This window comes from Lutra lutra, chromosome 4 (genome assembly GCF_902655055.1).
Source record: "Lutra lutra chromosome 4, mLutLut1.2, whole genome shotgun sequence".
NCBI classification, from domain to species: domain Eukaryota; kingdom Metazoa; phylum Chordata; class Mammalia; order Carnivora; family Mustelidae; genus Lutra; species Lutra lutra.
Genome location: NC_062281.1, coordinates 176,408,574 through 176,417,860, shown reverse-complemented (window position 1 = coordinate 176,417,860; position 9,287 = coordinate 176,408,574). Strand labels below are relative to the sequence as shown.

General features: G+C 44.2%; 1 non-coding gene across 1 annotated transcript; it reads left to right on the top strand.

Moving 5' to 3' along the window:
- Positions 1-2,227: 2,227 nt before the first annotated feature.
- Positions 2,228-2,361, top strand: LOC125099566 (U11 spliceosomal RNA). Its single transcript, XR_007127276.1, has one exon. It is a non-coding gene; the product is annotated as a U11 spliceosomal RNA (small nuclear RNA).
- Positions 2,362-9,287: the final 6,926 nt, after the last annotated feature.

Sequence of the window (9,287 nt, the reverse complement as noted above, 5' to 3'; positions counted from 1 at the left end):
AAATCTATTTTTATGGCATTTTGGAAAAGGCAAAACTACAGGGCCAGAGAAGAGCAGTGATTACCAGGATTGGGGCTAGGGAGAAGGGTTGACTAGAAAAGGAGACGAAGTTTTGGGGGTGATAGAAATGTTTGATACTTAACTGATTGTGGTAGCAGAATATGTGTCTATATGAGTTTTTGAACGATGTGATAAAAGGCGAATTTACTATATGTAAATTACATATCAACAAACCTGACTTTATTTTTTTAAAGATTTTATTTATTTATTTGACAGAGAGATAGAGACAGCAAGAGCAGGAACGTGAGCCGCGGGGGCGGGGGTAGTGGGAGAGGGAAATCAAGGCCTCGTGGGCTCCATTCCATGACCCGGGGATCATGAGCCCAAGGCAGATGCTTAACGAATGAGCCATCCAGGCACCCCAAACCTGACTTTAAAAAATGAAATACAGGGGGATGCCTGATTGGCTTAGTCAGGAGAGCATGTGACTTTTGATCTCAGGATTGTGAGTTCCAGCCACACATAAGGTGTAGTGATTTCTTAAAATCTTTTTAAAAATTATAGAGAAAAATGCAGAAAGCAAGGACAAGTTAAAAAAAATTCTCAGTTACACAAAATAAAATTTCACAATAATAAAATAGCCTATTATGCTTTTTTCTTAAAAGATTTTACTTAGGGGGGGCGCCTGGGTGGCTCAGTGGGTTGGGCCGCTGCCTTCAGCTCAGGTCATGATCTCAGAGTCCTGGGATCGAGTCCCGCATTGGGCTCTCTGCTCAGCAGGGAGCCTGCTTCCCTCTCTCTCTCTCTCTCTCTCTCTCTGCCTGCCTCTCCATCTACTTGTGATCTCTCTCTGTCAAATAAAAAAAAAAAAAAAAGATTTTACTTAGGGGCGCCTGGGTGCCTCAGTGGATTAGGCAGCTGCCTTCGGCTCTGGTCATGATCTCAGGGTCCTGGGATCGAGTCCCGCGTCGGGCTCTCTGCTCAGCAGGGTGCCTGCTTCCCTCTCTCTCTCTCTCTCTGCCTGCCTCTCCGTCTGCTTGTGATCTCTCTCTGTCAAATAAATAAATAAAATCTTTTTAAAAATTATTTTAAAAAAAGATTTTACTTATTCATTTGACAGGGAGTCCACAAGTAGGCAGAGAGGCAGGCAGAGAGAGGGGGGAGTAGGCTTCCCGCTGAGCAGAGAGCCCAATGCGGGGCGAGATCACGACCTGAGCAGAAGGCAGAGGCTTAACCCACTGAGCCACCCAGGTGCCCCTGCTTTTTAAAATAATTACAGTATTACAGGTAAGTCTGATGTCTTGTGTGTCATGGTCCCCATCCTCCCTTCCTTCCCAGAGAGAGGTAGTCACTGATGTGTGTTCTGGCAAATCCTTTTCTAAAAGTTAATAAAGTGGCATTAGAAAATATATAGCACTGGGTTTTATGTGCACACGTGTATGGTCTTTATTACTTTAATGTTCTTTATTACTTTGTTACTTTAATGTTAACCTTCACTCGATTTTTCTTATCTGTTGATAAAGATTTATTTGACCAATCCAAATTTCGTATTGCTTTTTTTTTTCCTTCACGTTAATGGTCGTCATGCTGTACTTTATCCTGCAACTCTTATCACTCAGTGCATTTTGGTGTTTAATTCAATCTTTGGCAGCGCAGCAGATGGCATTCATTCCACTTTATGAACGCACTACGTTCTGCTAATCCGTTAGCAGATTAGGTTGCTCCCAGTCTTTCTCTCCCCGTGCCGCCAGTTCTCCCGTAGTGGCGCCTCTTCCGGCTGGATGGCCACGGATGGCGCAAGTTCGTACATTTTCAATTTTAATAGGGTGGGATTCGTGTCTTCAGATACCGAGAGCCTCCGAGAAGCGAGTACCCAACCTAACGTACAACAGGTGCGACCCGAAGCCCACTGCAACCGGCGACAGCTCCCCCGCGGTCTCCCACAACCGCACTTCCTAGCCACTCCCTCTGCGCCCGCCGGCCCCTTCCCAGCAAGCACCGCTGTCATTTGCATAGCAATTTACGTACCTGCCTTTACTTCTATATAAAAATCCAAAGACAAATCATAAAAGTCTTCTTGTGAGTATTGCTTAGCGGATCAGCATGTCTTGCAATTTCCCCTTCAATATGAGGAACACAGAATAGGAAATTGCTTACAGTTTGTTTTCACCTTTATCAAAAGAGGGATTCGCCAGCACTGCCACCCTGTTTTTGTTTCTGAAAAGGCAAAAAGGGCTTCTGTCGTGAGTGGCACACGTAGGGCAGCTCCATTGCTCTACGTGCGGAATCGACATCAAGAGATTTCGGAAGCATAATTTTTTGGTACTTGGGCAGCTGGTGATCGTTGGTCCCGGCGCCCTTATTTCAAGTAATTAAAGGTTAGATATCTGATATGTAGTGGAAATTAGACATCTAGGTGTCTAGTAACTTAAACGTTCCTGCTGCGCTATATGGAAGTTTGGTTCGATGGTTGAGACTTTTAGCTAGTGAAAAGATGCTGACAATTAGATAAGGTAGGTTAATTATATGTGAGAAGCATCAAAGTATTGTGGGTACAAACTGATTTTTCACAAACCAGCAGATGATTGTTGACGTAGGAAGAGCAGCTATTTTTCGGTTTCACAGGTTAGGGAATTGAGGTTTAAGGAAGGTAAATTCTGTGTTTACTCAAGAGCACTCTGAATTATGCCCGCAGTGGGAATATGTGGACTCCTAAGTGTCTGCTTGCAGAGGTGATTGAATCTTCACGCATAACTTTGATTTTGTAAGAATTCTTCCCTTTTAATTAGGCATCTATATCCTTTCCTTTTTCTTTTTTGAATAAGAGAAAGAGCACGAGTGAGGGGAGAAGTGGAGGATAGTCGCTCAACCATCGGAACCTACAGAGGCGCCGTATACATCCCTTTAGCTGTGTTAATGTTCTTTCTATAGCTTTTGTCTTTTAAAAACAGAAGCAATAGTTTAAAATACCAGTTTAGCACTTTCTTACTGATGGATACCAGCAACCTCTCTGGGTAACCATTCAGCACAGACACAAGAATCTAAAACCTTCAAAAAACTCATCTCCCAAGAATGTATCCTCATGTAAAATTATGTTTAAAAGGAGATTTAGGGGCACCTGGCTGGCCCAAAGAGCATGTGACCCTAGTCTAGATCTCCTGGTTGGTGAGCTGGGAATAGAGATTATTGAAACAAATAAAGAAGAACTTAAAGAAAAAAGATTTAAGCTGTACCCTGGGGCCAATAGTACATTATATGTTAATTTTTAGAAAATGTAAAAAAAAAGGAAAAAGATTTAGCAAAGGGTTCATTCTAACAACAAATGTATACTAGTGCTCCAATATACAGTAGACCCTTGAACAACACAGGTTTGAACTGCACAGGTTCAATACTGGAAATGTATTTTCTCTTCCTTATGATTTTTTTTTTTTTTTAAGTAAGGTCTGTGCCCAAGGTGGGTCTTGAACTTATGTCGCAAGATCAAGAGTTGCATGTTCTACTGAGTGAGTCAGCCAGGTGCCTCTCCCTGATTCTTTTTTTTTTTTTTTTAAGATGTTATTTATTTATTTGAGAGACAGGGAGCACCAGCAAGAGGGAGAGGCAGGAGAGAAAGAAGCAGGCTCCCAGCTGAGCAGAGAGCCCCAGATGGGGCTCGATTCCAGGACTCTGGGATCAAGGCAGACTCAACCTACTGAGCCACCCAGGCTTGCCCCTGATGGTTTTCTTTTCTTTTTTTTTTTTTTTTTTTAAGATTTTATTTATTTATTTGTCAGAGAGAGGGAGAGAGAGCAAGCACAGGCAGACAGAATGGCAGGCAGAGGCAGAGGGAGAAGCAGGCTCCCTGATGAGCAAGGAGCCCGATGTGGGACTCGATCCCAGGACGCTGGGATCATGACCTGAGCCGAAGGCAGCTGCTTAACCAACTGAGCCACCCAGGCGTCCCCCGTGATGGTTTTCTTAATACCATTTTCTTTTTTCTAGTTTAACTTGATTGTAAGACTGTAGTATACAATACACATAATACAAAAAAACGTGTTAATCGACTATGTTATCAGGCTTCTAGTCAACAGAAGGTAGCTTTGGGGGAGTCAAAAGTTATATTCAGTGGGAGTTATACTGGGATTTTTTTTTAAGACTTATTTTTTATTTTTTAAATGTTTTATTTATTTATTTATTTATTTATTTATTTGAGAGAGAGAGCGAGCTGAGAGAGGGGAGGATGAGGGGGAGAAGCAGACTCCCTGCTTAGCAGGGAGCCTGATGTGGAACTGGATCCTCGGACTCTGGGATCATAACTCAAGCTTAAGGCAGTTGCCCAAGCAACTGAGCCACCCAGGTGCCCTATTTTTTATTTTTTAGAGATTTTATTTATTTATTTGAGAGAGAGAGAGAGCATGAGCTAGGGGAGGGGTGGAGGGAAAAGGAAAAGCAGAAGCAGGCTCCCAGGGCTCCATCCCAGGACCCTGGGATCATGACCTGAGCCAAAGGCAGATGCTTAACCAACTGAGCCACCCAGGTGCCCCAAGACTTACTTAGTTTAGAGAGAGAGGGAGAGAGGGAGGGAGTGCATGTGAGAGCAGGATGAGGGGTAGAGAGGGATAAGCTGACTCTGCACTGAGCTTGGAGCCCGACTGGGGCTTTGACGTGGGGCTCTATCCCACAAACCGGAGACCATGACCTGAGCCGAAATCAAAAGTCTGATGCTCAACCAATTAAGCCACCCAGGCGCCCCTGTAATGGTACTTTTTACAACAGGGGAGCGTGTGTGGGGGGTTGGCACCCCTAACTTCTGCATTGTTCAAGGATCAGCCTTAGACCCAGTGCCTGATTGCACAAGGCTTAGTGAGGGGAGAGAAGAGCAAACCGGGTACTATGCCACATTTGGCTGGGAGGGGGAGCTCTGGGAAAGCTTTCCTAAAGCAAAGACTTTAAAGCTGAAACCTGAAGAAGAAATAGAAGACCACCAGACAAAGTTGTAGGGGAAAGGGCTGTTTAAGAAGAGGCAAAACCTGGATGGTGGACCCGATGTGCTGTAATCCCAGAGCTGAAAGACCAGAATGGCCAGAATGAAACCAGCCAGGTAGCAGGACGTAGGGAGAGAAAACTGAACAGACAACTGAGGGCTGGTCTCCCAGGCCTTTGATGCTCCTTGCAGTATTTTTTATAAGGTATAAGAAGTGAAAAATTATGTACACCACGTATCAGCCAACTTTTTCTGTAAAGAGGCCAGATGGTGCATATTTTAGGTTTTGTGGTCATACGGTCTCTGCTAACCACTCAACTCTGCTGTTAGAAAGCAGTAACAGGGGACGCCTGGGTGGCTCAGTTGGTTAAGCAGCTGCCTTCGGCTCAGGTCATGATCCCAGCGTCCTGGGATCGAGTCCCGCATCGGGCTCCTTGTTTGGCGGGGAGCCTGCTTCTCCCTCTGCCTGCCATTCTGTCTGCCTGTGCTCGCTCGCTCTCCTCTCTCTCTGACAAATAAATAAAATCTTAAAAAAAAAAAAAAAAGCAGTAACAGACAATATGCAAACAAAAGGGTGGGGTGCCTGGGTGGCTCAGTCCTGTTAAGCATCTGCCTTCGGCTGGGGTCAGGATCCCAGAGTGCTAGGGGTGCTAGCTAAGATGGAGCCCCACATCAGACACCCTGCTCAGCAGAGAGCCTGCTTCTCCCTCTGCCTACTGCTACCCCTACTTGCGCTCTCTCTGTCGAATAAGTAAATAAAATCTTTAAACAAATAATTTTAAAAATAAACAAGAGAGTATAGCTGTGTTTCAATAAAGTTTTATTGATAGAGACTAAAATTTGAATTTCGTATAATTTTCCCATGTCATGAAATAGTATTATTTTGGTTTGATGTTTTTTTTTTTTTAATCCTGCCAGCCATTTAAAAATGGGAAAGCCATTCTCAGACTCCCAGGCAACAGCTGGGAGCTGTAGTTAACTGACTCCTGGCTTACATATTCAAGAGCTATGGTCAAACCAACTAAGGGATAGCCACAAATGGAATGCTATGTATTCATTAAAATGTTGCTTAGAGGGGCGCTTGGGTGGCTCAGTGGGTTAAGCCTCTGCTTTCGACTCAGGTCATGATCTCAGGGTCCTGGGAGGGAGCCCTCCCCACCACCCCCCGCATTGGGCTCTCTGCCTGCCTCTCTACCTGCTTGTGATTTCTGTCAAATAAATAAATAAAATCTTTTTTTTTTTAATGTAAAAAAAAAAAATGTTGCTTAGAGGCGCACCTGGCTGGCTTAGTCGGTAGAGCATGCGTCCCTTCATCTCCAGGCCATGAGTTCAAGCCCCATGTTGGGCATAGAGCTTACTTTAAAAAATCGTCATAAATAAAAATAAAATATTGCATAGGAACATTTATGATAACGGTTTGCCTCTATGGAGCACTTATCAAATGCTGGACCCTATGTTAAGTATGCATTAGCTCCCAGTCCTCATAACATAAGCCAATGAGGTAGGTAGCATTATTTGGCTCACTTTACAGATTGGAAAACAGAAACTCCAAGAGGCCCAGATCACATAGCTAGAAAGTAGCAGAGTCAAGAGGTGAGCTCAGGTCTTCTGACAGGAATCAGGTGCTTTGCACAGAATGCTCCGGGAGAATGTCAACTACAGCAGAATGTGTTAGGAAAGATTTACTGAGAAAATGAAGCTTTTTTTTTCCCCCCTTTTGTTTACCCAAATTTTCCTATTTCCTTTTTCTTCTTTAAGTTTTATTTATTTATACCCTTCATGGGACTCTATACCCATCATGGGGCTCGAACTCACGACCTTGAGATCAAGAGTCCTTCAGTCTTCTGACTGAGCCAGCCTGGTGCCCCCCATATTTTCCTATTTCCTATGAAAGTTCAGAGTGCATGAAAAGATTAGAGAAATAATGGAGACACAGAGTTACTGGGATACAACTGATGACAAAAATCAGACCCAAAGTAGCCAGTCACAGAAGTCCACATATTATATGATTACTTTCATACAAAATGTCCAGAAAAGGCAAATATAGAGAGAAAGAAAGCAGATTAGTAGCTGCCTGTGGGATGGGAGCAGAGGTTGACTACAAACGGACATGAGGGATTTTCTGAGGGTGAAGGAAATATCCTAAAACTACATTATGGTCAGAGGTGCCCACCTCCATAAATATACTAAAAACCACATGAATTGTACACTTAAAATGGATGGGTCTCGTGGTATGTAAATTATACTCCAGTATGGGTGGGTTTTTTTTTTTTTTTTTTTTTTAAAGCTTGCTAATATCTCCTCTCCCCAGTCTCTGGCCACCTTTTTTTTTTTTTTTTTTTAAGATTTTATTTATTTGACAGAGGGAGAGAGAGAACACAAGTAGGCAGAGAGGCAGGCAGAGAGAGAGGGGGAAGCAGGCTCCCCGCCAAACAGAGAGCCCGATGTGGGGCTCGATCTCAGGACCCTGAGATCATGACCTGAGCCAAAGGCAAAGGCTTAACCCACTGAGCCACCCAGGTGCCCCTCCAGTATGGGTGTTAAAGAAAAAAAAAAATCAAGGGCTGGAAAGAGGTATATATACCCAGATAGAAGCCTGAGAATCTGAAATCAGTTTATGGAGTAAGTTCTCTAATTTAGAAACTTGACCTTGTGGATTTCCTACATGCTGACCTTCTGTGTGTTAGCTGATTATGTCACTCCCCCCACTCCCCTCATTGAAGACCCTTCGTGGTGCCTAAATAGTTTGGTTTAACATCTTATAAGTCACCATGACTCACCACCTTCTTTGTCCTCAGGCCTCCAGCCCCACTGGTCTTCTCTGGGTATCTCTGAAGCTGCTACTCCCTCCTTGCCTCCCGGCCTCCAGAAAGATTTTTCTTCCAGCTGGAAATGCTCTTTCCCTCCCTTTCCCATCATGGCTAACTCCTCCTTACTCTTCCATATCTCAGCTCTCGAACGTCACTTCCTCAGGGAGGCCTTCCTTGATTCCCCACCCCTTGCTAGGTTAGCTCCTCCACACTCCGTTACACTCTTTCATGGCACCATGTACTTTTTTTTTTTTTAAGATTTTATTTATTTATTTGACAGAGAGATCACAAGCAGGCAGAGAGGCAGGCAGAGAGAGAGGAGGAAGCAGGCTCCCTGCTGAGCAGAGAGCCCGATGCGGGGCTCGATCCCAGGACTCTGAGATCATGACCTGAGCCGAAAGCAGCGGCTTAACCCACTGAGCCACCCAGGCACCCCACCATGTACTTTTTTCACCAGAACATTATCACAATTGTTATTAATGCACTTACAATTAATGTAAAGTTAATTGCTCAATATTTATATTCCCCAGCCAGAATGTCACCCATGTGAGGGCATGGAACCTGTCTGTGTACCACTTGCATTCTTGGTGTCTGGTATAGTACCTGGCACATAGAAGGTGTTCAATATGTATTTATAAAGCTCTTCATAATCCATGAAGTACTTGTGTATATACAAGTACATTCACTGCTATTTATGAAGCACCTAATATATCCTAGGATATAAGTATAAACAAGATAGCTTGCTCCCATCCACTCTCCTAAATAGGACAAGAACAGTCTTCCCATTTTATAGGTAGCCTAAGCCTACCCCACTTGTGTAAAGAAGTCACAGGAACTTCTTTTTTTTTTTTTTTTAAGATTTTTATTTATTTATTTGACAGAGAAATCACAAGTAGGCAGAGAGGCAGGCAGAGAGAGAGGAGGAAGCAGGCTCCCTGCAGAGCAGAAAGCCCGATGTGGGGCTCGAACCCAGGACCTGGGATCATGACCAGAGCCGAAGGCAGCGGCCCAACCCACTTAGCCACCCAGGCACCCCATGAAGTCACAGGAACTTCTGTAACTAAAATGGAACAGCAGTGGCTTCTAATCAGGTCATAGACTCCCAGTAGGGTGGTGGATTTACTCCAGGTGGGTGGGGGCAGGGAGATCGATTTTTTTTTTCTTTAAATTTTTATTTGTTTATTTGAGAGAGAGAGTATGGGGGGGGAGAGGGAGGGGGAGATGGAGAGAGAGAATCTCAAACAGACTCCCCACTGAGCACGGAGCCCAACTCAGGGCTAGATCCCATGACCCCTAGATCATTATCTGAGCGGAAATTCAAGAGTCAGATGCCCAACTGACCAAGCCTTCCAGACACCACCAGAGACGGATTTTGAGAGGCTGTGAAGTTTTGTCATTTTAAGGGGAGAGAAAGAAGGTGTCAGTTTGTTAGAAGAGAAGAAGATGTTTCTAACCTTCAAGTGGGCAGAGATGCAAGCATGGCTCCTCTCTTAAAACCAAAGAAACCTGGGAGC